Source organism: Lepidochelys kempii, chromosome 5 (assembly GCF_965140285.1).
Source record: "Lepidochelys kempii isolate rLepKem1 chromosome 5, rLepKem1.hap1, whole genome shotgun sequence".
Classification (NCBI taxonomy): Eukaryota; Metazoa; Chordata; order Testudines; family Cheloniidae; genus Lepidochelys; species Lepidochelys kempii.
The window spans coordinates 83,926,368-83,953,101 of record NC_136384.1 but is presented as its reverse complement, the minus strand read 5'-3'; the positions used below and the strand labels follow the sequence as shown (position 1 = coordinate 83,953,101).

Genomic DNA, 26,734 nt, shown 5'->3' with positions numbered 1-26,734 from the left:
CATGCCTGCGGACGGTCAATGTAAACACTGTCTCACGGCCTGCCAGCGGATTATCCTGACAGGCCACAGGCTGCCCACCACTGGTCTATGTGCTGTGCAGCCTTGGTTCAGCATTCTGACTCCAGCAACCTCCCTACAACACAACAGTGCCACACTGGTCTTCACGAGCCTGGATTACTACCAACATACTCTCAGTTCTGAATTTCCCCAAAACTATCTGCCCTGAAGTGTCGAGCCCTCTCCTAGAACACTAAGAAGTAATAAGGTTAATTGCCCCTTTTAAAGAGACAAAAGCACAACCTATTACTTTAACTAGAGCTAACAATCATTTTAGTTCAAACACAGCACTGAGTTGGGTATAGATTAAAAGGAAAACAAGTTTATTTAATCAATAAATTTAAAAAAGAGCCAAATAAGAGATGTTTTAAATGAGTTCAGGTACACGGGATAAAGACAAAAATGGTTACAAGCAAATAGAAGAAAAATTATGCTTTCTAATGGCTAAGACCCAACTTAACAAGCCAGTGTCTTTGTTCAAGGTAGATTTCTTACCAATCTTTCTTTTTTCCAAAATGACTGACTTTTTGCCAGGGAGGACCTTCCACAGAAGTACAAGGTGCTGGTTTCCCTTGTCTTCCTAGGTGAAAGATAAAGATGGAGTCTCTCTCTCTCTCTCTCTTACTTATATCCCCAAAGGGATATCTTTGTCTTACAAGTCAGGAACACCTGATCAGGATTTAGTTTCCTGTGTGTGTCTAACAAGCAGGAACCATGTTCATTCTCCATTTCTTGAGTTCAGGAACAGGATAGTCCCCACTGGTTTAGCTTGACAGCTTTGTTTACTAGTAATATGTAAAATGAGGTAAATCCACATTCTTTTGTCTACGACAGACTTGTTTATCATATTTTGCACAAATGTCATTGCATTAGTGTATAGGGTATAAATACCAGGGTGCCTAGGGTCACACAGTCCATTATGCAGAAAAATCAGTGGGTGAAATCCTGGTCCTGTTGAAGTCAGTGGAAAAAAAATTCTTTCATTGATCTCAGTGGGATCAGGATTTTACTGTGTGTGTTTGCGAAACAAACAAACAAACAAAAAAAAAGACAACTTACAATCTGTGCCAAAGTCATGGGTAATTCTATACAAGATAAAGACGCACCATCTAAATTTTTACAAATTATCCTTCATATCAGCAAGCTTTGTTTTAGTATCAAACATTATCTATGGGCTGTTAGGAGTCATCTTCTTTCTTTATCTTCCCACACTCTCAGATGCACAGGGCATTCACCAGAGTGTCTACCATTTATTTCTTTCGGTCTTGTGCTGGTCTGTTCAGACTTCTGAGTGTCATGTTGATGAATTTTGCTTCTTTCTGTATTGCTTTGCACAGTGTTTCTCTAGGTCACCCTCTTTTTCTCTTTCCAGGTGGTGTCCACATCATCACTTAACATGAAAGTCATGATGGTGGAATCCTTAAAGTACATCCATCATCTTAAAATTTCTGATGTTGCAAGAAATTCTTTCTAATGGACTCTGAAGATCTTCTGCAGCACTTGCTTTGGAATAAATTGATTTTCTTATCCTATTCTTGGGCGTTTAAAATACCTTATTTTTCTAATATTCACTTGCAAAGAACTGAGCAAACGGTGAACAGTTAGACCATAAATAAGCAAACCAAATGGAATAATCTGCACACTTCTCAATTAAATGTTAATAGAAAAACAACAAAGCAGGTAAAATGGAGGACTAGTGATAGGCAATTTCAAAAGGATACCAAAAAAGCTTGAGATTAAAATCAGTCACTATACCTTCATCCACAGCTAAAAGAATAGGAGTACTTGTGGCACCCTAGAGACTAACAAATTTGAGCATAAGCTTTCGTGAGCTACAGCTCACTTCATCAGATGCATTCAGTGGAAAATATAGTGGGGAGATTTATATACATAGAGAACATGAAACAATGGGTGTTACCATACACACTGTAACCAGAGTGATCACTTAAGGTGAGCTATTACCAGCAAGGGGGGAGGGGGAGGGGAACCTTTTGTAGTGATAATCAAGGTGGGCCATTTCCAGCAGTTGACAAGAACGTCTGAGGAACAGTGGGGGGCAGGAATAAACATGGGGAAATAGTTTTACTTTGTGTAATGACCCATCCACTCCCAGTCTCACTCATATTGACAGAGCCAGAAGAGTACTCAGAAGTCACCTACCACAGGACAGGCCCAACAAAGATAATAACAGAACGCCACTAGCCATCACCTTCAGCCCCCAACTAAAACCTCTCCAACGCATCATCAAGGATCTACAACCTATCCTGAAGGACGACCCATCATTCTCACAGATCTTGGGAGACAGGCCAATTCTTCCTTACAGACAGCCCCCCAACCTGAAGCAAATACTCACCAGCAACCACACACACCACACAACAGAACCACTAACCCAGGAACCTATCCTTGCAACAAAGCCCGTTGCCAGCTGTGTCCACATATCTATTCAGGGGACACCATCATAGGGCCTAATCACATCAGCCACGCTATCAGAGGCTCATTCACCTGCACATCTACCAATGTGATATATGCCATCATGTGCCAGCAATGCCCCTCTGCCATGTACATTGGGCAAACTGGACAGTCTCTACGTAAAAGAATAAATGGACACAAATCAGATGTCAAGAATTATAACATTCAAAAACCAGTCGGAGAACACTTCTATCTCTTTGGTCACTCGATTACAGACCTAAAAGTAGCAATTCAACAAAAAAAACTTCAAAAACAGACTCCAGCGAGAGAGAGCTGAATGGGAATTTGCAAACTGGATACAATTAACTTAGGCTTGAATAGAGACTGGGAGTGGATGGGTCATTACACAAAGTAAAACTATTTCCCCATGTTTATTCCCGCCCCCCCACTGTTCCTCAGACGTTCTTGTCAACTGCTGGAAATGGCCCACCTTGATCACCACTACAAAAGGTTCCCCCTCTGCCCCCCCGCTTTCCTGCTGGTAATAGCTCACCTTAAGTGATCACTCTGGTTACAGTGTGTATGGTAACACCCATTGTTTCATGTTCTCTATGTATATAAATCTCCCCACTGCATTTTCCACTGAATGCATCCGATGAAGTGAGCTGTAGTTCACGAAAGCTTATGCTCAACTAAATTTGTTAGTCTCTAAGCTGCCACAAGTACTCCTTTTGTTTTTGCAAATACAGACTAACACGGCTGCTATTCTGAAACCAGCTAAAAGGATGTTATTTACTATGTTACTGATAACTCCCGTGTATGTGAGTTGGCCTTAAGTCAGACCTTATTATCTAAGCCATTCTCAGCAGTGAGGAAAGTCATCTGTCAACTTTACAAGGCTCAAATTTAACTTTTTTTTTTATTTAGTGATAGATCCTCAGAAGGTGTAGATCAGTGCAACTCCATTGACTTCAATGGAACCATACTATGCATTAATCTACACCAGCTGAAGATCCAGCCCATATTTTTTAAAGTGTCTTTCTGAACCCATAAAACATAAGTCTTGTAAAGGAACAGATTTCACGTTCTAGCTATGTCCATTGAGACAGAACAAAAATGGAAAACTGACGGGTGAATATTCTATTGTAGTCAGCAGTATAAAAAGCTACGTACCATGTGAGTGAATGAAATGGCAGAGCAATTCTGTAAAAAGTGGTTTCAGAGTAGCAGCCGTGTTAGGCACGAAAGCTTATATTCAGATAAATTTGTTAGTCTCTAAGTTGCCACAAGTACTCCTTTTCTTTTTTCTGTAAGAAGTGTGTCTGTTCCTGGGCTCTACACTAAAGGCACAACCTGCCACCTACCTCCTGTAAACTAGTCAGAAAAATATTCCATTTCATTTTGAGCAAATTCTTCCTTCAGGATATACCCAGTGTAGTCATGATTCCATTATGCTCTAGGTACTCAAAACATTTGTACTGTAACTGACCTCACTGCAGCGTGCTTCTGTGGTACACCAGACCCCTATGATGACTGGTAGTGTGCTCTGTGAGCTCAGAGATAGGCTCTGGAGGCACTCCAAATGCTAGATTCTACAGACAAGACCTTGGTGAATTTCCATAAACATTTTTGCTTTGAATAACAGAGTTGTTTTACTAGATATGGCAAAACATGGGGTGCAAACACCCTAATACTTACAGTAAACAATCAGAACAGTTCCTAATTCAGCCACAGGGCAGTCCAGTACATGAGTATAAAAGCAAGAGGGCAACCAGAATTTTCTTATGGATGGGAGGTGGGTAGAGATGGTGATGGCTTGTGAACTTTGGGGGAAGTGGGGCATTTACCAACTCAGCAGAGAGGAGTTGGGAGTTGCTGGGAGGAAGATAGAGGCAACGAGGGAGCTCGGGGTGACCCAAGAGAACAGGCAGTGACTCCCTGTAGAGTCCATCCTGTCCCATTTCCCCTCTATCTGTGCAAAGCTCCTGCTCCCCATAGAGGACTCCACTGTGGGTGGCCACACTACCCAGCTCCCCACATCATCCAACTCTGCCTAGGACTCCGGGTGGCTCCAGCCCCCTCACATCCCTCCCCAGCTTCAGTTCCAGCTGCAGCACCTCAGCTCCCGCCACAATAACCCATTGGCGAGCACCTGCCAGCTTGGAGGACACTGCAGTCCAGGAGAGAAAAAGGCCACCTGGCCTGGGACCATCTCCCCTACCAGGTACTAGCGCCAGGGCCCTGTGTGCGCTCTGTAGCCAGGGCCCCAGGCAGGGGCCTATTTGTAAGGGGACTGTTGCCCCCTTACTAACATTCAGTGGGGGTGTTTTAGTTGCTAGCTCCCAGTACTAAAAAGGGGGAAGAGTTGATGGGGAATCAGGACCCTGAGACTGTCAGCCCCCAGGAACAATGGGGAGAGGCCAATGCTCCAGGTCAGCCTGAATGACAGGACAAGCAGGCTAATCAGGGAGTCAGGAGGCCAGAGAGGTCCCGTCCTCCGTGAGAGCTAGATTTGCCTGGGTCAGACAGAGTGGGGCTGAGCTAAGGAGAAAGCAGGGGCCCACGCTAAACTGGGGAGCAGAGCTATTCCAGATCCAGAGGGACCAGAAAAGCAGCCCAGAGAGAGCAGCCCCTGTCCTGGGAGCAGAGCTGCAGCCCCAAAGCCAGAGACACAGCCCAGAGAGAGCAGCCCCTGTCCTGGGAGCAGAGCTGCAGCCCCAAAGCCAGAGGCACAGCCCAGAGAGAGGCAACTTGCCCTGGGAGCAGAGCTGCAGCAACCAGAGCCAGAGGGGCCAGAAAAGCAGCCCACGAAGCAGGTCAGTGCTGGGAGCAGAGTCACAGAAGCAGCCCGCAGAGCAGATCTGTCCTGGGAGCAGAGCTGTAGCAACCAGAGCCAGAGGGGCCAGAGAAGCAGCCCAGGGAGCTGGAGGCAGAGCAGCAGCAGCAGCAGTGCTGAGACAGAGTGGTGGAGCTGGGGCTGGAGCAGTCCGGAGCTGGGTGCGGTGAGCAGCTAGGGAGAGTGAGGGGGACCCTGGGCAGTGGGCCCAGCACAGGGAGACGCCTCAGCCAAGAGGCTCTGCAGGCCAGGCTTGGATTGTAACCCTGACAGGGCAGGACCGACACTGGGAAGAAGGGTCCTACCACTTAGAGCCTGAGCGCATGTGGTCACCAACAGAGCAAGTGTCCAACCCACAGCATCCCTGCAGCACAGCCAGGGCCTGAGAAGGAGGCCTGAGACTTACAAGGAACAGACTGTGAACTGCCCTGACATTCCAGAGACACTGTTTGTGATGTTCCCTGCCACAGAGCGGGTTGATGTGTTTCCTTTAACCTTTCCCATTTTTCCTTATTCTTTTTAATATTTAATTAAATAACTTGCATTTGCTTTAATTTGTATGTAATGGTCAGTGGGTCAGAGAAGTGCCCAGTGCAGAGAGAGTACCCTGGAGTGGGGACACCCTAGCCCCTGTCCTAGGTGACCACAGCAGGGGTGGGGGTCGAGCCCCCCAGGAATCCTGGGCCCAGCCTTGTTGGGGTTACGAGGACTGTGCCAGACAGGAGAGTGGAAGGGTAGTCCTCAAGGGCAGGGAGGCCACTGGGTAAAGGAAGTGGGAGCGAGGACTCAGATCCTTTCACTAGCTCACTTCACCAGCGTAGTGCAGAAGCCAGGAAAGTTCCTCACAAGAGCAGGACTATTCCCCCCTTACATATTGCCAAGGGGATCACACTCACCTCATCCCTCCATAGTCCCAGGTTCATTCTGCTCTGAGGTCTTGCCCCAGAAGCTGAAGGACAGGGGGAAAGGGCAGAGAGCACCCTCAGCTGCAGAGCCCGGGGCACACACTGCACAGGGATCCATAGTGGGGCTAAGGAGAGCAGGAAGACCGAGGGCCCAACCCTACACCTCCAGCTCTTTGCCTCTGGTATAAATGTAGCAATTTCAGTGTAACTCCTCCATGCTACTCTCCTACCTGCCAGCCTCTTCTGCTGCAGCTACTGATTGCCCTCTGCCAGCAACAGAGTGAATTTGTTTGGCTCTCTGCCTTCCAGTCCCAGCACCCAGGCTACAGTTCATACTCTCATGCAGCTTCTGGTTGTCTCCTGAGCCTAGAACCCTCTTCCCCCAGATTGTACTTCCCTTTCTCATTCACTGGGGATACTGAGTGAGGGAAGTGGAAGTACCCAATAACTAGCTAGTACAAGGGTTTTCAACCTTTTTTTCCATTTGCAAACCCCTAAAAGATTTCAAATGGAGGTGCAGACCCATCAGAAACCTTAGTCATAGTCTGTGGACCCGCAGGGGTCTACAGACCACCGACTGAAAACCACTGAGCCAGGAGGTTCTATTGCTTTTCTAGAGATGGAAGTTAGAATTGCCAGCATTGTTCTGTTTTCAGAAAAAAGATCAGTATCCCACTGCTTTTCCCTGACCTGCATGCCTTGGAGCAATTAGGGGAGGGGACATACTAACCGCTAGCCACAATCACAGTCTAAAAAATATTCAGCTTTTCCAACTGTTCCAATACAACTAGAATGACAAATTTTTCATTGTTTTCTAATTGTTCGTATTTCTTTTCCTATTTTTCTCGTTAAAAAACAGATTTAAAAAGAGAGTTCAGTGGTTAAGCCATTTTAGAAAGATTGTTGATTTTAACTATTTATGAACAGGCCTACTTTTGCTCTTGTATTTCTGTTTTCCCCCAATAAAACAGCTTTTCATCAGTTGTTAGCACTGATTTATTCTGCAGGCATAAAAACTCTGGATATCTGTGACTGGATCCCTCTCCCCTTTTTCATTCCCAGTACTACATTTCCATTACCAGTGCATCAATCCTGGTCAAGATAATGGAATGGCTGATATGGGACCCAATTAATAAAGAATTACGGTAATATAATCAATGCCAATCAACATGGATTTATGAAAAATAGATCCTGTCAACCTAGCTTCATATTTTTTATGAGATTACAAGTTAGTTTGATAAAGATAATAATGTTGACATAACAGACTTACGTAAGGCATGTGACTTGGTACCCCACAACATTTTGATTAAAAACCTAAAAGGATATAAATAGCAACTATGTGGGTGAAACCAGACAATCACTATTCTCTCGAATGAAGTCACACAGGAAAATGATAAAAGAAAAACACCACGTCACCTGTGGGTGAACACTTGTCTGACCTATCCATCCTCAAAGGAAACCTGCACAACACTTTCAAAAGATGAGCCTGGGAGCTTAAATTCACTACTCTGCTAGACATTAAAAATCATGGACTGAAGAGAGACACTGGATTTATGGCTTATTACAATAATCTGTAACCCACTAAGAACCTCCCCCAGCTGCTTTCCCCCACCCCTTCCATTCCTCCCTATTACTGGAGGGGTGTTAACGGGCCATTTCACTTTGAATGGTCCCTTAAAATGTGTTAACTACTTATGCTAAACAATCTTTGTACCTTGTATTTAGGTGTGACACTCGGAGTACATTTCCCAGGCCTTGTCTACACTTTCACTTTATAGAGCTGAAACTTTCTCGCTCAGGCATATGAAAAACTACCGCCACAGCGATACAAGTTTCAGTGCTGTGAAGTGGCAGTGTAGACAGTGCACCAGCACTGGGAGCCAGTCTTCTAGCACTGGTAGCTACTCCCATTGTGGGGGTGTTTTTTTACAGTGCTGGAAGCGTGCTGGTGCCATGGCAGCGCTTTAACATTGGCAGTGAAGACACACCCCCAGACCTGAGGAAGAGCTCTGGGTACACTCGAAAACTTGTCTCTCTCATTAGCAGAAGTTGGTCCAATAAAAGATATTACCTCACCCACCTGGTCCCTATAAAATAGACATGGCACACATTAAATGAATTAAAAGCTGGTTAACAGATTGGTCTCAAAACGTAATTGTAAATGGGGAATTACCATCAAGCGGGTATGTTTCTAGTAGGTCCTGCAGGGATAAGTTTTTGGCCCTAAGCTATTTAACATTTTTATCAATGATCTAGAAGAAAACCATTGCTAATAAAGTTTGAGTGACAGCAGATTTGGGGGAGTGGTAAATTATGAAGAAGACAAAAAGAAAAGGAGTACTTGTGGCACCTTAGAGACTAACCAATTTATTTGAGCATAAGCTTTCGTGAGCTACAGCTCACTTCATCGGATGCATTCAGTGGAAAATACAGTGGGGCGATTTATATACACAGAGAACATGAAACTATGGGTGTTACCATACACACTGTAAGGAGAGTGATCACTTAAGATGAGCTAATACCAGCAAGCTGGGGGGGGAGAAGAAAACCTTTTGTAGTGATAATCAAGGTGGGCCATTTCCAGCAGTTGACAAGAACATCTGAGGAACAGGGGTGGAGGGGGGGAATAAACATGGGGAAATAGTTTTACTTTGTGTAATGACCCATCCACTCCCAGTCTCTATTCAAGCCTAAGTTAATTGTATCCAGTTTGCAAATTAATTCCAATTCAGCAGTCTCTTGTTGGAGTCTGTTTTTGAAGTCTTTTTGTTTCTGTAAATCAGAACCTTCAGTCTGTAATCAAGTGACCAGAGAGACTGAAGTGTTCTCCGACTGGTTTATGAATGTTATAATTCATGACATCTGATTTGTGTCCGTTTATTCTTTTACGTAGAGACTGTCCAGTTTGACCAATGTACATGGCAGAGGGGCATTGCTGGCACATGATGGCATACATCACATTGGTAGATGTGCAGGTGAACGAGCCTCTGATAGTGTGGCTGATTTGATTAGGCCCTGTGATGGTGTCCCCTGAATAGATATGTGGACACAGCTGGCAACGGGCTTTGTTGCAAGGATAGGTTCCTGGGTTAGTGTTTTTGTTGTGTGGTATGTGGTTGCTGGTGAGTATTTGCTTCAGGTTGGGGGGCTGTCTGTAGGCAAGGACTGGCCTGTCTCCCAAGATCTGTGAGAGTGATGGGTCGTCCTTCAGGATAGGTTGTAGATCCTTGATGATGCGTTGGAGAGGTTTTAGTTGGGGGCTGAAGGTGATGGCTAGTGGCGTTCTGTTATTTTCTTTGTTGGGCCTGTCCCGTAGTAGGTGACTTCTGGGTACTCTTCTGGCTCTGTCAATCTGTTTCTTCACTTCAGCAGGTGAGTACTGTAGTTGTAAGAATGCTTGACAGAGATCTTGTAGGTGTTTGTCTCTGTCTGAGGGGTTGGAGTAAATGCGGTTGTATTGTAGAGCTTGGCTGTAGACAATGGATCGTCTGGTGTGACCTGGGTGAAAGCTGGAGGCATGTAGGTAGGAATAGCTGTAAGTAGGTTTCCGGTATCGGGTGATGTTTATGTGACCATCACTCATTAGCACCGTAGTGTCCAGGAAGTGGATCTCTTGTGTGGTTTGGTCCAGGTTGAGGTTGATGGTGGGATGGAAATTGTTGAAATAACGGTGGAATTCCTTGAGGGCTTCTTTGCCATGAGTCCAGATGATGAAGAGGTCATCAATATGAGAGCAAGTAGAATAAGGGTATTAGGGGATGAGAGCTGAGGAAGCATTGTTCTAAGTCAGCCATAAAAATGGTGGCATACTGTGGGGCCATGTGGGTACCCATAGCAGTGCCGTTGGTTTGAAGGTATACATTGTCCCCAAATCTGAAATAGTTATGGGTGAGGACAAAGTCACAAAGTTCAGCCACCAGGCTTGCCGTGAGATTATCAGGGATAGTGTTCTTGATGGCTTGCAGTCCATCTTTGTGTGGAATGTTGGTGTAGAGGGCTTCCACATCCATAGTGGCCAGGATGGTGTTTTCAGGAAGATCACCAACGGATTGTAGTTTCCCCAGGAAGTCAGTGGTGTCTCGAAGATAGCTGGGAGTGTAGGGCCTGAGGAGGGAGTCTACATAGCCAGACAATCCTGCTGTCAGGGTGCCAATGCCTGAGATGATGGGGAGTCCAGGATTTCCAGGTTCATGGATCTTGGGTAGCAGACAGAATACCCCAGGTCGGGGTTCCAGGGGTGTGTCTGTGAGGATTTGTTCTTGTGCTTTTTCAGGGAATTTCTTGAGCAAATGGCATAGTTTCTTTTGGTAGCCCTCTGTGGGATCAGAGGGTAATGGCTTGTAGAAATTGGTGTTGGAGAGCTGCCTAGCAGCCTCTTGTTCATATTCTGACCTATTCATGATGACGACAGCACCTCCTTTGTCAGCCTTTTTGATTATGATGTCAGAGTTGTTTCTGAGGCTGTGGATGGCATTGTGTTCTGCACGGCTGAGGTTATGGGGCAAGTGATGCTGCTTTTCCACAATTTCAGTCCATGCACGTCAGCGGAAGCATTCTATGTAGAAGTCCAGTCTGTTGTTTCGACCTTCAGGAGGAGTCCACCCAGAATCCTTCTTTTTGTCGTGTTGGTAGGAAGGTCTCTGTGGATTAGTATGTTGTTCAGATGTGTGTTGGAAATATTCCTTGAGTCGGAGACGTCGAAAATAGGATTCTAGGTCACCACAGAACTGTATCATGTTTGTGGGGATGGAGGGGCAGAAGGAGAGGCCCCAAGATAGGACATATTCTTCTGCTGGGCTAAGAGTATAGTTGTATAGATTAACAATATTGCTGGGTAGGTTAAGTGAACCATTGCTGTGGCCCACCATCAACCTCAGCCTGGACCAGTCCACACAAGAGATCCACTTCCTGGACACTATGGTGCTAATAAGCGATGGTCACACAAACACCACCCTATACCAGAAACCTACTGACGGCTATGCCTACCTACATGCCTCCAGCTTTCACCCAGATCACACCACACGATCCATTGTCTACAGCCAAGCTCTACGAAACAACTGCATTGGTCCAACCCCTCAGACACAGACAAACACCTACAAGATCTCTGTCAAGCATTCTTACAATTACAGTACTCACCTGCTGAAGTGAAGGAACAGACTGACGGAGCCAGAAGAGTATCCAGAGGTCACCTACTATAGGACAGGCCCAACAAAGAAAATAACAGAACGCCACTAGCCATCACATTCAGCCCCCAACTAAAACCTCCCCAATGCATCATCAAGGATCTACAACCTATCCTGAAGCACAACCCATCACTCTCACAGATCTTGGGAGACAAGCCAGTCCTTGCTTACAGACAGCCCCCTAACCTGAAGCAAATACTCACCAGCAACCACATACCACACAACAAAAACACTAACCCAGGAACCTATTCTTGCAACAAAGCCCATTGCCAACTGTGTCCACAAATCTATTCAGGGGACACCATCATAGGGCCTAATCACATCAGCCACACTATCAGAGGCTCGTTCACCTGCACATCTACCAATGTGATTATATGCCATCATGTGCCAGCGATGCCCCTCTGCCATATACATTGGTCAAACTGGACAGTCTCTACGTAAAAGAATAAATGGATACAAATCAGATGTCAAGAATTATAACGTTCATAAACCAGTCGGAGAACACTTCAATCTCTCTGGTCACTCGATTACAGACCTAAAAGTCACAATATTACAACAAAAAGACTTCAGAAACAGACTCCAACAAGAGACTGCTGAATTGGAATTAATTTGCAAACTGGATACAATTAACTTAGGCTTGAATAGAAACTGGGAGTGGATGGGTCATTACACAAAGTAAAACTATTCCGCCCCCCCCCGTTCTTCAGACGTTCTTGTCAACTCCTGGAAATGCTCCAACTTGATTATCACTACAAAAGGTTCTCTTCTCTCCCCCCCCCACCCCCCACCTTGCTGGTATTAGCTCATCTTAAGTGATCACTCTCCTTACAGTTTTCAGAGTAACAGCCGTGTTAGTCTGTATTCGCAAAAAGAAAAGGAGTGCTTGTGGCACCTTAGAGACTAACCAATTTATTTGAGCATGAGCTTTCGTGAGCTACATAGCTCACGAAAGCTCATGCTCAAATAAATTGGTTAGTCTCTAAGGTGCCACAAGTACTCCTTTTCTTTCTCCTTACAGTGTGTATGGTAACACCCATGTTTTCATGTTCTCTGTGTATATAAATCTCCCCACTGTATTTTCCACTGAATGCATCCGATGAAGTGAGCTGTAGCTCACGAAAGCTCATGCTCAAATAAATTGGTTAGTCTCTAAGGTGCCACAAGTACTCCTTTTCTTTCTCCTTACAGTGTGTATGGTAACACCCATGTTTTCATGTTCTCTGTGTATATAAATCTCCCCACTGTATTTTCCACTGAATGCATCCGATGAAGTGAGCTGTAGCTCACGAAAGCTTATGCTCAAATAAATTGGTTAGTCTCTAAGGTGCCACAAGAACTCCCTTTCTTTTTGCAAATACAGACTAATACAGCTGCTACTTTGAAACCTGTGAAGACAGGTTACTAATACAGAGTGATCCAAATTGGTTGGTAAGGTAGGTATAAGCAAACAATATGTGTTTTAATAAATATAAACAAATAGATCTATGAGCAAAGAATATAGGCCATCCACACAGGATGGGTGACTCTATCCTGGGAATGCAGTGACTGAAAAAGATATGGGGGAGGGAGTGAATAGTCAGCTGAATATAAGCTCCCAGTGTGATGCTGTGGCCAAAAGGGCTAATGTGATCCTCGGATTCATTAACAGGGGAATCTCAAAAAAGGAGTAGACAGATTATTTTACCTCTGAGACCACTGATGAAGCACTATGTGCAGTTCTGGTGCCCACAATTCAAGAAGGATGTTGATAAATTGGAGATAACTCAGAGAAGAGCCACAAAAATGATTAAAGAATTAGAAAACATAGCAGCAGTTCTCAAAGTGTGGGTCGGGACCCTGTTTTAAAGGGGTCGCCAGGGCTGGCTTAGACTTGCTGTGGCCCAGGGCTGAACCCTGAGCCCCACCGCCTGGGGCCAAAGCCCAAGGCCTTCAGCCCTGGGTGGTTGGGCTCAAGTTACAGGCCCCCTGCCTGGGGCTGAAGATCTTGGGCTTCGGCTCTCGACCTCCTGCCCGGGGTGGTGGGACTGGGACTTTGGCTTCTGGGCTCAGGCTCCACTCCCCTCTCCTGGGATCATGTAGTAATTTTTGTTGTCAGAAGGGGGTCGCGGTGCAATGAAGTTTGAGAACCCCTGCCTTATAACAATTGAGCTCCTTGAGTTCATCCATTCGACTTAATGAAGAAAAGGTTAAATGGTGACTTGGGGTATGTTTACACGGCAATAATCCACAGCACAACTGCTGCTGGCCAGGGTCAGTAGATTCAGGCTTGGACTGCAGAGCTATAAAACTGCAGTATAGAATCCAGGCTCAGGCTGGAGCCCAGGCTCTGAGACCTAATAATGGGGGGAAAGTGTCTCATAGCCCGGACTCCAGCCCAAGCCTGAATGCCTACACTGCATTTTTAGCTCCACAGCCCAATCCCCGCAAGCCCGAGTCAGCTGAACTGGCGCTCAGACTCAGTGCTTCAGGTTTTTTAGTGTAGTGTAGACAAACCCTTGATTTCAATCTACATGGGTAACAGATATTTGATAATGACCTCTTCAGTCTGGCAGAGAAAGGTATAACAGTCGAACAACTGGAAGCTGAAGCTACACTAATTCAGACTGGAAATAAGGAGTAAATTTTAACAGTAAGGATAATGCACCATTAGAACAATTTACAAAGGGATGTGGTGAATTCTCCATTCCTGGCCATTTTTAAATCAAGATTCAATGTTTACTAAAAGTATACTGTGGAAATTATTTTGGGGACCTTCTCTGCTCTGTTATGCAGGAGATCACACTAGATTATCACAGTGATCTCTTCTGGCCTTGGAATCTATTAACCCTCATTAAGAACTGTAGTGCTACAAGGTTTAAATGCATCACGATTTTTTTTAATTTCTCACTTCCCATGATCAAAATCTTCATGAAATAAAGTCAGCATTATCTGCACTAGTTTTTTTTTTTTTTCTTCTTCCCTCTAAAGTTAAAACAACAGGAACTTCTAGTTCAGGATTTTTATTTTAGCATTTTGGTTGGTTATTCTCTTTTTTAACTCTTACAGGCTCATCCGTTAATATATTATGCACCTATGCGTGCACATAAGAGATTAGCTTATATCAAATAATACTTAAATAGACCCTACATTTCCCTTGCTGTATTTAAGTGTAAGATTATTTGCAAGATTTGTCAAAGGAGACTAGAAGATTAATGACCTTCCAACATTATCCTCTGCCCAAGTCATTAACTGTATTCAAGTCTCTGGGGCTCATTTACAGTTTTATTAGTCTTATTAACTTTTTTCCTACTTATCAAATGCATGCAATGATTCCTATACAGTTGCCAATCTCCGATCAAATGGTTTCTTTTGGCTTTTTTTCCTTACTACCTTTATTAATTATTATTATTTTAACAATCCAGCGCAATCTACAGGGTCACAGTACATTCCTTTTTTATTGGGACATGTCTGACACCAAAACATTCATTCTCCATGCAGAAATTGCCAAACTGAATTAACCAGGATCAAAGTCAATCTTTGCAGTTCTGTAATGGCAAAAAAAAAAATCAAATAAAAATACATTGTTTTATTTACAGTTGAAAACAGTTTAAGAAAAAAAATCACATCGTGAACTCGTTTAAGACATTTAATCATTATACTTCAAAACGGAGGCCTGATGATGATCCCCTAGCTTAAGTCTATGGAAGTTCCACTATTCTCTTCAACAGTTGCAGCACTGGGTTCTTAAGATTTTCAAATATATTTCAAAATAAAAGACACATTAAAAGCAGTTCTTAGGTTACCACAAGATGTGACCTAAGCACAGGACTGGAAGCCAGAAATTCCAAATTCTAATGATGGCCCTGACAAAACCTCTCTGTGGTCTACTCACTTAGCCTCTCTGTGTCTCAGGCTATGTAGCTAAGTAGTATTGTTCCAGTTTAATAGCTGTGGAAACTTAGGCCCGGCCCATACCTAAAACTTAGGTCAAACTAGCTGTGTCAATCACAGTTTGAAAAATTCGCACCCATGAGATGCGCGGGCACGTCCACGCTACAGCCCTAAGTCGACCTATGTTAGGTCGACTTACAGCCACTGCAGTAAATACTGCATTGGCTGATATCCACACTACCCTCCTTCTGTCAGTGGTGCATATCCTCACCAGGGTGAGGGGCTGAAAGCCAGGACACTCAGGTCTGTGCAACTCCCTGCTGTGAGCTCAGCTGCTTCCCTGGGCTCTCGCCTCCCACCCAGGAGCAACAAAAATAGCCGCCCAAGGGTTTTCACCTCTCTGAGCAGGTAAGCTGGACAGGCGCACCCCGGCGGGGAGTGGGGAGCCAGGGGCAAGGGGTCTCTAGCTGCCCAGCTTTCTTGTCAATTTCACAGTCCCAGCATGGAGCCGTGAAATCGACAAGACAGCCAACAGCTGATGTACATAATGCAGGAAGTCCCCCTAACTACACCAACATAAGCACTATGCCTCTTGTAGAGGTGGAGTTGTTATATCCATGTAATAGGGCACTTATATCGGCAGGACAAGGCTATAGTATGTACACCGACATAATTAGGTCAACCTAAACTACCTCATGTTCACCTAACTGTGTAGTGTAGACCAGGCCATAGTTAAACCAAACCTAAGCCCTGATATAGACACTGCTAGGTTGTCAGGAGAATTCTTCCATCAACCTAGCTACCACCTCTTGATGGTGTGGATTTAACTCCAGTGAAAGGAAAAACCCTGTCTGTCGCTGTAGCAAGTAGCTACATTTTTTACAGTGCTACAGCACAGGATTTGAAAGTTTAATTCATGGTTGTAAAATTCTAGGAGATCTTTGAATTTAAGTAACACCTGTTACTTAACCAACCCCCAAATCCAAAGTATTATTATTTACTTGCCAACTCACAATATCTCAAGCATCTAAAGCTGTGTAAGGGATGTAACTCCCTGCTGTGTTTTAGGGGTTACTCATTAACTGTTGGAGAAGCAACACAGAAACCTGGATTCAAGTCTCAGCAGGTAAACTTTTCAGTTCCAATTTTATAAAGCAATATTGTCTCTGTATAGTCCTTTCCATACTTTGTTATGGATTCAATAAAGTACTATACTTTCACTGAAATAACCTGGTTTAACACAAATGGGAAAATTTGTTATCATATTTAACAAAGAGGAGGAAAAATTATCTCAGTGCACTTTTCCTAGGATTAGCACTATATTCGCAACAAAGTGGTTTTGAGAAAACCTGTGGTGCTTAGATCAAACAAAAACAGAGCGTCTGTGATTTAATTAACTCCTTGCACTTCATCTGTTGAATTAGATTACCACTACTTTAATATCTAATGAGTAGCCTTTACCACTAGGGAGTGTGTGTGTGGAAATGTCTGGCAGAGATATTGGCCTTCCATACTGCATGTGATAGAGCAGAACTGGGGGGCCTTTAGGCATCAATAGTATGCAGAGGGTAAGGTTTTACCATCTGCTATGGCTAGACACACAGAGAATACTTACATAAATGGCTCCATTTAACATGGGATGCGTAAATTCACTGCCCTGCACAGGATCAGTCCCAGCAGCTGTATATTTGACAGGTTGAAAGAAATAACTGAGGGACGTATGCACAGGAAGGACTAATTCCTGTACTGTTGTTCAATTAGAGATCATTATTTTCCAAACAAAAATATATACCTACCCTTCAGAGTTTGGTATGCCACTGGCAAAGCCAGGGCTGAATTAACCCATAGGCTAATAAGGCTTAGCCTTAGGCTCTCTTATTTTTAGGCCCTACTGTAGGCCCTCCATTCCATACTGAAGTAACAGCTGAGTGATGATAGCAGGGCCATCGGAAATTTTCTCTCTAATTAGATATTGCTTTGTACAAATTAATCCATCAAGATTGTGAATTCAATTCATAGTGGTTGTGATTTTGTCTTCATAGACTAAGCAAGTGTTTGTGGGCCCAAGCAATATTGAACTTTGTACATAGTAGGCCTACACTGGACAATAGAAGCCATGTTGAAAAAAGGAGACTGGCAGAAATTGAAGGAGGCCAAAGAAAGACAGCAAAGACAAGATGTAGTGCTGAAAGGTACTCCTTCTCTCCTAACGTTTTTTCCTCCTACTAAGTCTGGTGGTGAAGGCGGCCAGGAGAATACCAGCCCAAGTGATCCTGCTTCACCTACATCTGGAGCAGCCTCCTGTGACTTCTCTAGCTGCAGTCTCACCCCACTCCTCTGAAGACTTTCCCAGTGATAGTAATACAAAAATATCCTCCTCCAACGATCCAGGCAAGCAGGACATGACTTCAAGATCTCATTTCATATTGGACTGAGAAAGGCCCACAGAAGTGCCAGAATCTAGATGCTGACTTTCCACTGACAAAGTGAGAGTACACCAATCAGAATCGTTATCTGACCAAATCAATGTTTGAATATGTGAAGCCTAACAGATGAGCCATTCTCGATTGCCAATCTATTCGCCTTCTAAGAAGGAAGTATTCTGTTTTTATTGCTTCCTCTTTTCTGATACCAAAATGTGGGGAATATTCAGTGAAGGCTTCAGTGATTGGAAGAATACTGCATACATTACCAATCAAGCAATGAGTGAGCAGTGTACGTTGTCAGTTAGCAGCTATCATGCCCAAAAGAGTTAGTGGCAGAATTGATACCCAACTGGAAAACCAGTTTTTGGAAGCTCATGTTTATTGGAAGAATATCCTCATATGCATAGTTGAAACCATAGTTTTTCTTGCTAAGCATGGTCTGCCATTCCGTGGCTCATATGAGACTGTTGGATCGAAACCCAATGGCAATTACCTTGGCGTTCTAGAGCTAATCGCTAAATTTGACCCTTTCTTAGCTCAATACATCAATGATCATGCAAATCATGGAACAGGCTATACATCATATCTATCAAAGACTACTTGTGATTAATTCATTGCACTGCTGGCAAAGACGACACTATCAGCCATTGTAGATGAGATCAAAGATGTGGGATATTTTTCAGTGTCCATTGCCTCAACACCGGCGGTGTCGTATATAGATCAGCTGACTGTCATCTTGCGTAACGTGCTACCCAGCAGACCAGTTGAACGTTTCAGGACCTTCATAAACATCACCAGCCACACAGGGGAGAAACTTGCCTCATACCTACTAAATTTCCTCACCGAAAATGGGATTGACATCAGACTTTGTCATGTCCAAAGCTATGACAATGCAAGTAATATGAGTGGCAAATATTCAGGGATGCAGGCAAAGATAAAAGAGCACAATGCTTTGGTTGATTACATACCACGTGCTGCTCACTCACTCACTCACCCTTGTTGACCAGTCTGCTGTGGATTGTTGTGTTGATGCAGAGAAAAAAATTGTACAATTCTTGGACAAATCCAAACCGCATCAACCAGTTGATGTAACCAAATGCCGCAAAAGACAAAAGACATGCGACAATGCAACTGCCCACTCACTCAGTGACAAGGAGGCCTTCGAGTTACCTTCATCACAATCATCGACAAACTGAAGAGTTCACTAGACCATCGAATTGAGCTTATGAAAATATTGACAAAACTGTTCGTGTGCTGACAAATTTTTCACCTCACATTTCAAGTTCCAAAGTCAGTGAAGGTATTAAATGTCTGTGTCAGAAGTACCCAGATGATCTCCCAGTAGATTTTACTAAAGAATTTCTTCAGTTTGTTGAATTCACATCACTCTCAGATATATAGAGAGAAAAATGATGAAAGCAAATCTATTTGGATGTACCGAGTTACCACTGAATCCAATATGATATAATGTTTCCCAAATGTTGTAACTGCATTATGGCTGTGTGTGTCACTAATGATCACTAACTGTAGTGAAGAACGTTCCTTCTCTCTTCTAACAAGGGTCAAAAATGCCCTCCGATACACCATGAATCAAGAGCATCTCAGTGCTTTGTCCCTTTTGAGCACTGAGAATGAAAATCGTCAGGTCTTTGAATTACAATGACATCATTCATGACTTTGCCACAGTTAAAGCAAGGGAAAAAATGTGTTTGGTTGAAGATCTGAGTTTAGTGAGAGTAGAATAAACTTGTTAATTTTACATAAATAATACGTATGTTTGATGACTTCATATTTTTTTGCAATATGTAATTCATACTTAGGCCCTTCCCTCCCATTAGCCCCTCATAACCTTAATCCAACCCTGGGCAAAGCTACATTATTTGTGGCACTAATCATGCAGGACCAGATCTATGAGATATTAACTATAGGTGATAAGTAGTTTACAGGCAAAATATGAACTCAAAACATGTTTATGGAGTCATGTCTTTCAAGTTCAGTTCAATGGAGGGAGGGGGAGAATCCGGGACAAATTTCTGTCAGAAATGATTCCTGGGTCCTGAAGTTTGAAAAAGGTCCATGTTCAAACAAATGCACTTTCCTCCCCATGGTCAGATCTTTCTTCCCCATAATCAGAATCTACAAGCAAGGTTTAGCTTCAGGGCCATTCTCACCACTTTGCTGGTTCACTGAAGCTGGAAATTGAATAAGATCTCATCCCTATTGCAAAAACAGAACTTCGTCTCAGGGAAACAAATTTCCCCTTTTAAGTCTAACCTTTAATTAAGTGAGCCAAAATATAAAATAAAATTGAGCTATTTCCCAGTAACTGGAGGAACTGCACTACAGAAAGCCACTACCTGCCAGAGTCAGACAGAAACAGAGACTACAAAAAAAAAAAATAGTTTTTTCCACCTAAACTGGAACTCAGCTAACTTGCAGCCTCTCTCAGAGAAACCAATCAAGAATCACTTCTGCTGAGCTGACACTCAAAAGGCACATTTGATATGCCCAGCTAATTAATGACAAAGGTGAAATACTGTGCAAGTTCCCCCACATGATGAATTACAATAAACACTACTCAATATTCAATATATCATAGAATAGCAGTCTCACAAAGTTTGCCAATATACAAAAAGGGAGAGGAAAGTTTGCAAAAAGCTTCTACAGGCCATTCATAGATATGAACAATATTTAGAGAAACCACTGCTGGTTCATGGATGCAATTGAAATTCAAACCAAGATTAATTTTCAATAATTTTGCTGGCAAGTCAAAAAACCTCCCACTAATTTACAGAGAACAAACTTTCTGAGGAGGAGACCATCTTTCCATTACGGGTGGATACAATGCCTAGCACAATGAGACCCCTATTTCTAACTAGGCCTTATGTACTACCACAATACAAAACAACTACAGTAACTAGACAAAGATAAAAAAAAACATACTGCTGGTATCACAAATGTCACTTCACCACCAACAACCAAAAACACAAAAAAAAAACCTACCACCACTAGCAGTCGATCAGAAATGCTAATTGTAAGTCAACATTTCAGGTCCATTATTAGGCAAAACTCATGTAAGTCAGTCAATGGGAGCTTTGTCAGAGAAAGGAGCTCAAGAATGGGTCTTTATTTTCAAATACATTTCAGAGTTTATATACAGCATAAAGGTATGAATTTAAATTGTTCTGTAAATCAGAAACTTTGCTCCCTGGGACAGCCTTGTGCACTACTCATCTAACTGAAATGGTTTCAGCCTTTCCTATGGCAAAGATCAGCTTACAATAGTTCTGAGCAGTTTCCAGAAATTTAACTGATTTAAGTGGTTCTAAAAGATTAAAACTATTGCATTTAATTTTAACATATAATTTGAAAGTGTATTTATTTTATTTGCTAAGCAGCCAACTTTTTGCCCTACTCCAGAGACTAAATTCACCACAGAGTAGAGGAATTTTACCACTTCATAAATATCTTGTTAACAGCTAAACTATGACCTAGGCAGGATACTTCATCACAAAACAGAACATTAAATCATCTGAACTCATTTTTGTTAAAGAGGCAATGTAAACTGTAGCCCTTGCACAGCGAAAAAAAAAAAATCCCCTATGGAGGGAGGAATGATAACTAAGTAGTAAAACTGAAAGCTCTGGTCTTTTACCCCGGGACCTATGGTTCCAGTCCAAATTATGTTTTTAAATTAAAGACATTTGGTAGTCTCAAGTCTTAGTCTATTTTGGACATTCATCCAAATTACAAAACCACCACACATTTCAGTATAACTTGGCAATCCCTCCACAGAAAAGCCCAAATCTGACCTAACTGACTCAGAATTACCAAAGAGAGCGGCCTTGCTAGTTCATAGATAAAAGTCACTGGGAGAAAAGTATGAAGAAACTCGAACAGAATGCATATGTTATATGTACTAAAAGGAGAAAGGATTTCACAATTTCCACTTTTCTGTAACCAACAGTATTAATTCACAGAAAAAAAGAATGTTGACGTCTCTCAAATGGTTAAAAGCCAAGCCCATTATTTTTACTGTAGCATTGTAACTCTCAAAATAAAATGGAGGAACTCATCTCTCATCACTGATTCAAATGTAACCATCTGACAGCTGTTCAGTGACTTGAGGTACCTGCCCATCATAAGAGCCACCACTGTAAGTGGCAGGTAGACCAAGATCTGGACACAAACTCCACTCTCTTCTAATCCTTAGAGTAGGGCCCACACTGGTGGAGATGCATGTACTGACAGTGCTATACCTGTTGACTAAGGCAAATTAAGAATCTAGAGTTTTAGGAGATTGGGAGAAAAGGGCCAGAATGAAATTGAGTGTGGGCAGAGAACAACATACCTAATCGGGTGGAAACAGAAAATATGTAAAGAGAAGGGAGAAGTTAGAATGAAGAAACAAAACATACAAAGATGGGGGTTAAAGGAGATGGACAGGGAAGGAGAAAATGCATGATACATGGCAAACATTTATGAAATGCATATTTTTATAGTATTAATTGGCTTTAGTTCTAAGCTTAAATATTTATTTAAATTAGTCTGAAGATTCAAGTTTACTATGATGAAGAAGAAGTTGTATGTTCCGAACTATGCAGATACTTGGCTCCTGGCTTGCACTGAGCTATAGTGTGGAGCCAAGTCATCCCAAGGGGAGCTGAGGGAGAGATTGGTCCTAAGGAGGAACAATCCCTCCTATATCTCTCTGGCACACAGTGGGAGCATTCAGCCTGCAAAGTCTGTACAGTACAGACCCGTTTACGCACGGATGTCAGGAGTCAAGCCGCCACAACCGCGTGTTAACGGACTGCGGGTTAAGAAGGCCACGCTGAAAAAAGTGTCTCTGATTCACTTAGAAAAAAACGCAGGTTTTTTCTGCTCTTTCTTATGAAGTCTGTCATTTGCCGTAGATGAATGATTTCGATATTTTCCGCATTTTGCTCCTCCATAAATCTTACAACAGTTTCTACAGCACTAAGGGCTTCTGGGGGCAAAATTTTGACCTTTTCAACAACGTCCTCGCCATCACTTTTGTGGTCCAACGTAGCCTCTCAGCCCGTTAATATTTCTTCCTCGGACAGAAATTCTGAAGTCAGGCAATCTTCATCCATCTCCACCCACTCGGTAATGATTCCAGTGACGTATCCAAACTAAAATCTTTTATCATTTGAAAGGGAAGTTTACCTTTATCCTCTTTTGTCTGCGTGTGTGTTTGTAGAACGTCTTCTTCGGAAAATCATTCGAAATCTGGCTCTGGAGCAGTGCCACCGCTGGAGTTTTCCCGAGTCTGAGCTGTCTTTGACAGAAAAGGCATCACCAAGAGCCTTCATCCAGCAGTTTTCAATGGACTTTTGTTTACTCCATCCCAATTTAACTGATTTAAGCTTTTTTAACTAAATAAATAATTTCCCTCATGTTTACCTGTTTCAGGAATTCGGAAATGCCTGAAGATGTGCATGACACGATCGCCGAAATCAGCTCCCGTCGATAATTGTTTTTAAAATTCTGAATAATGCCCTCGTATAAAGTTGAATTTTTGATGTTGTGTGATGGTAGGTACAGCACTCGACTTTTTCCATCACTTGATGCCAATGATTTGGCTGGAGGATGGGCTCGATAATTGTCAAGTAGCAAAAGTGCTTTGGCTTCAAGTTTCTTCGACCGCAGATGCTTATGAACAGCTGGAACAAAGCTGTTGTGGAACCAGTCATCGAAAATGTGTCTCATCATCCAAGCATTTTTGCAGTTAGCATATATTACTGGCAGTTTGGCTCTATTGAGGTGATTAAAGCGGCAAGGGTTATGAAAGCAGCCAATGAGAAGAGGGGCAAGCTTATGGCTGCCCATCTTACTACTACAGAAAAGAAGAGTCACACGATCTTTTATCTTTTTAAATCCAGCTATTTTCTGTGTCTCGTAATGAAAAGCTAAAGTCTTATCAAGTAGCAGTTTTGCAAATAAAGCTGTTTCATCACAATTATAAAGTTGTTCTTTGTGGTAGTCTTAATTTTGTAAAATAGATTTTAACTCAGTGGGAAACACACTTGCAGCGGATTCATCGGCTTTCTGCAGAAATCGATACCTACTATGCCATGACACTTTTTAAAACTACTTATCAACCACTTGCTGGCTTGGAATGATTCATCCCCCATTAAATTTCCAAATTTCGTCGCATAGGTTAGAAGAATTGGCCCACTTCGCAGCATTCCTTTCAGCTTTCCTGAGCAAACCACGTGCGCATGACTTTGTCTATTGTGGGTTTTGCTGAATAGTGCACACTTTTTCGCTTAAACCCCGTGGCAGAATGAATATTTTGTACAAAGCCATTCAGTTTAGATTTGTTTTTAGCAATCCTCGGAGAGTAGATTCGGCAATCCCAATATCTTTTGGGACTTTGGCCTGGGTTTCTCTGCTATTTACTCGATCTATTGCAGCTAGCTTTTCTTCTACAGCATAGGAATGCTGACGCTTGCCCCCTGCTATTATATTAGGCCTACAGTTAAAATTTTCTAATGTAGTATATACGTATATTACTACATAACTACTATATAATATATATCTCTCCAGCGTGACAATGACTAAGCATACGTGATACGTCTTTACCGATATTATTAAGATAACACGTTTCTGCTCCGCACTTCCTGTCGATTTCTACATCAGTGAGCAAATCCGTAGCGCTACATAGCAAGTTCCTGTACCGTGTGTTAACAAGTCTTGCGTGTTAAACAGGTAACACTGGGAGGCATGGCGCTACCGCATGTTAAGTGGATTCGCGCGTAAATGGGTCTGTACTGTATATCCATGTTGCCTAAAGTGTGGGTGACATCCCTCAACAGTGAGAGAGTAGTGCACAAATGACTAGTGGGGCTAGGGGTGCAGACAGACCTCAATTCTTCTCCAGAGCCTCAGCTTTCACCTCTTTCGCCCCCCCCCCTTCTTTCTTTAAAACTTTAGCTGTTACCGTTGCAAAAAAAAAATGAAATAAACCAACAACCACCACCTCAGATTGTTAATCAGGTATAACAGATGTAAAGATGCTTTACTGAGATTGCAGAGAGCCTAAAATCATAGCTCTGAGATATGAACTACCCCATTCATTTCAATAGATGGTACTCCTCCAGAGTAATCTGGACCTCCAGGAGTGCACAGGGAATACATGTAGTACCTGAACTCTCTGAAGTTCTCAGAATTGTTCCTTGCCATTGGATGGGGTACAATGTCATAGGAAAGAATCAGTCCTGGAACTTTCGCTTCCTCCCCCTACACAAGGGCCAGGGGAGTCTGGTCCTTGCTTAGTAAGACCACGTTCAAAATAATTTCTGTATGGCAAATCCATTGCCTACTTTTGAGGTAGATTTAACATATCACCTCAATGAGATGTGCAAGTTTTCTTCAAAAAATGACATGATCAGAAACAATTATCTAGAATAGACAGAACATTTGTAAGACATTTTTCATCTAACATTTAACCCATGCACACTGTCTGCAACAGCAATTACTAGATTCCCCATTCCATAAAATTGTTCATTTAAGTATCCCATTCCTAACTTTGTGAATGATTCCCAGAATCCTTCTGTTTGATGCCCCTATGGGCACCTATTAAAATGTTTTAGTAATATTATGATCACACCTCATTTCTTTATAATCTTCATTATGTTAGAAGATTTTGTAAAAATGTCTAATCTATATGCCCTAAAATTTTCAAAAATAAATCATGAAACTCTAGCTAGTTTGATATACTTAAAGTATCAGGATTTAAAGAGATTCAGTAAGTCTTCTACAGCACTATGCTGACAAAAACAGGACAAGGCAAATGAGAGAGGAGCCTCAGAAGGTTCTAAAAGCTGGATAAAGTACCCAAAAATTCACATATTAATGTCCAAACCAACTGAGTCTGCAAAACTGGGTTACAATTCTCACAAGAACAGACACAGTCTTTCAAGACATCTAGTACTGCTTCTGGTCTGGCTGGAAATACTTCAAGATTATTCACCCTTGCAGCATTAAATTACTTCCAGCCAGAACTAGGAAGTGCAGTTATTAAAAAAATTAAAATAGCAAAGTTATCCTCAAATAGGTTTGGTTCAGATCCTGTTCAAGCTTGTAATTTTACCCAAGCCAGATCACCTATCCCTATGCAAGGGATTTTGGTCCAAGAGAAGAGAATTTGCTATTAGCCACCACAGTAACCAGAGAATATTTTAAATTTTCAAGGTCCCAAATAGTGTCAACTTCAACTATCAGGGTTCCCAGGGTACTCTAGGTGATGTCTTTATTTCCTGTTCCCCAGTAAAGGTATTCCCCACAAGGTTAGTATGTTTTTGGCTTGTCAAAAGATTTTTTTTCTTCAGCTTTATTTTAAAACATCTCTTCAAAATGATGTATGGTCTACATCACTTCTTTCAACACACTGTCCTAATACTTATGGGGTAATTATGAATAGACACACCTTCTTCCTTGATACTTTGAATTCAGTTTTATCCTAATATATATTCCAACTATACTTTATTTTTTTATTTTAAATATAGTTAATGTTTTAGTAGGAAGGTATAAACTTCCTCTAGTTGGCATGAGATCCCAGTAGCACATAATTTTTATCTCTAGTCCATATATCATTTTTATGTCATAAAAATAATTATGGCAGAAGACTCTCCTACCTGACACATTCAGTTTAAAAATGTTCATTCATTTTTACCTACTATGATGCAAGGCTTAGGATGTAGGTCCTAAAACTGAGCTAAGCAGCATTTGCTGGAGTTTACAATCCAAGTGGTTTTTGAGGTTCATTACCTTCCTCATTCTGGTAAAAGAAGTGGTGCTTTTGAGCATTTCTCTTTAACCAACAATTACCTAGAAGTTTGCCTCCAGACAGGACACTTGGAGGCCAATGATGTCCTATATGGACATTATGGATGGAGCTCAGGAGCATAAGATTTGCGGACATTTGAATCCTAAGTGGCAATCAGCGGTGAGAATATCCTGAAAAGGTCTGTAATAAAATCAAGCCCAAGCAATTAGAAAATATACGGCATATGCAAAAAT

At 42.4% G+C, this 26,734-nt stretch overlaps 1 protein-coding gene across 1 annotated transcript in view; it reads right to left on the bottom strand.

The window, feature by feature from the left end:
- ROR2 (receptor tyrosine kinase like orphan receptor 2) overlaps positions 1 to 26,734 on the bottom strand; it is a 238,616-nt gene that overhangs the window by 200,412 nt on the left and 11,470 nt on the right. The gene's annotated exons all lie outside the window — the stretch shown is intronic.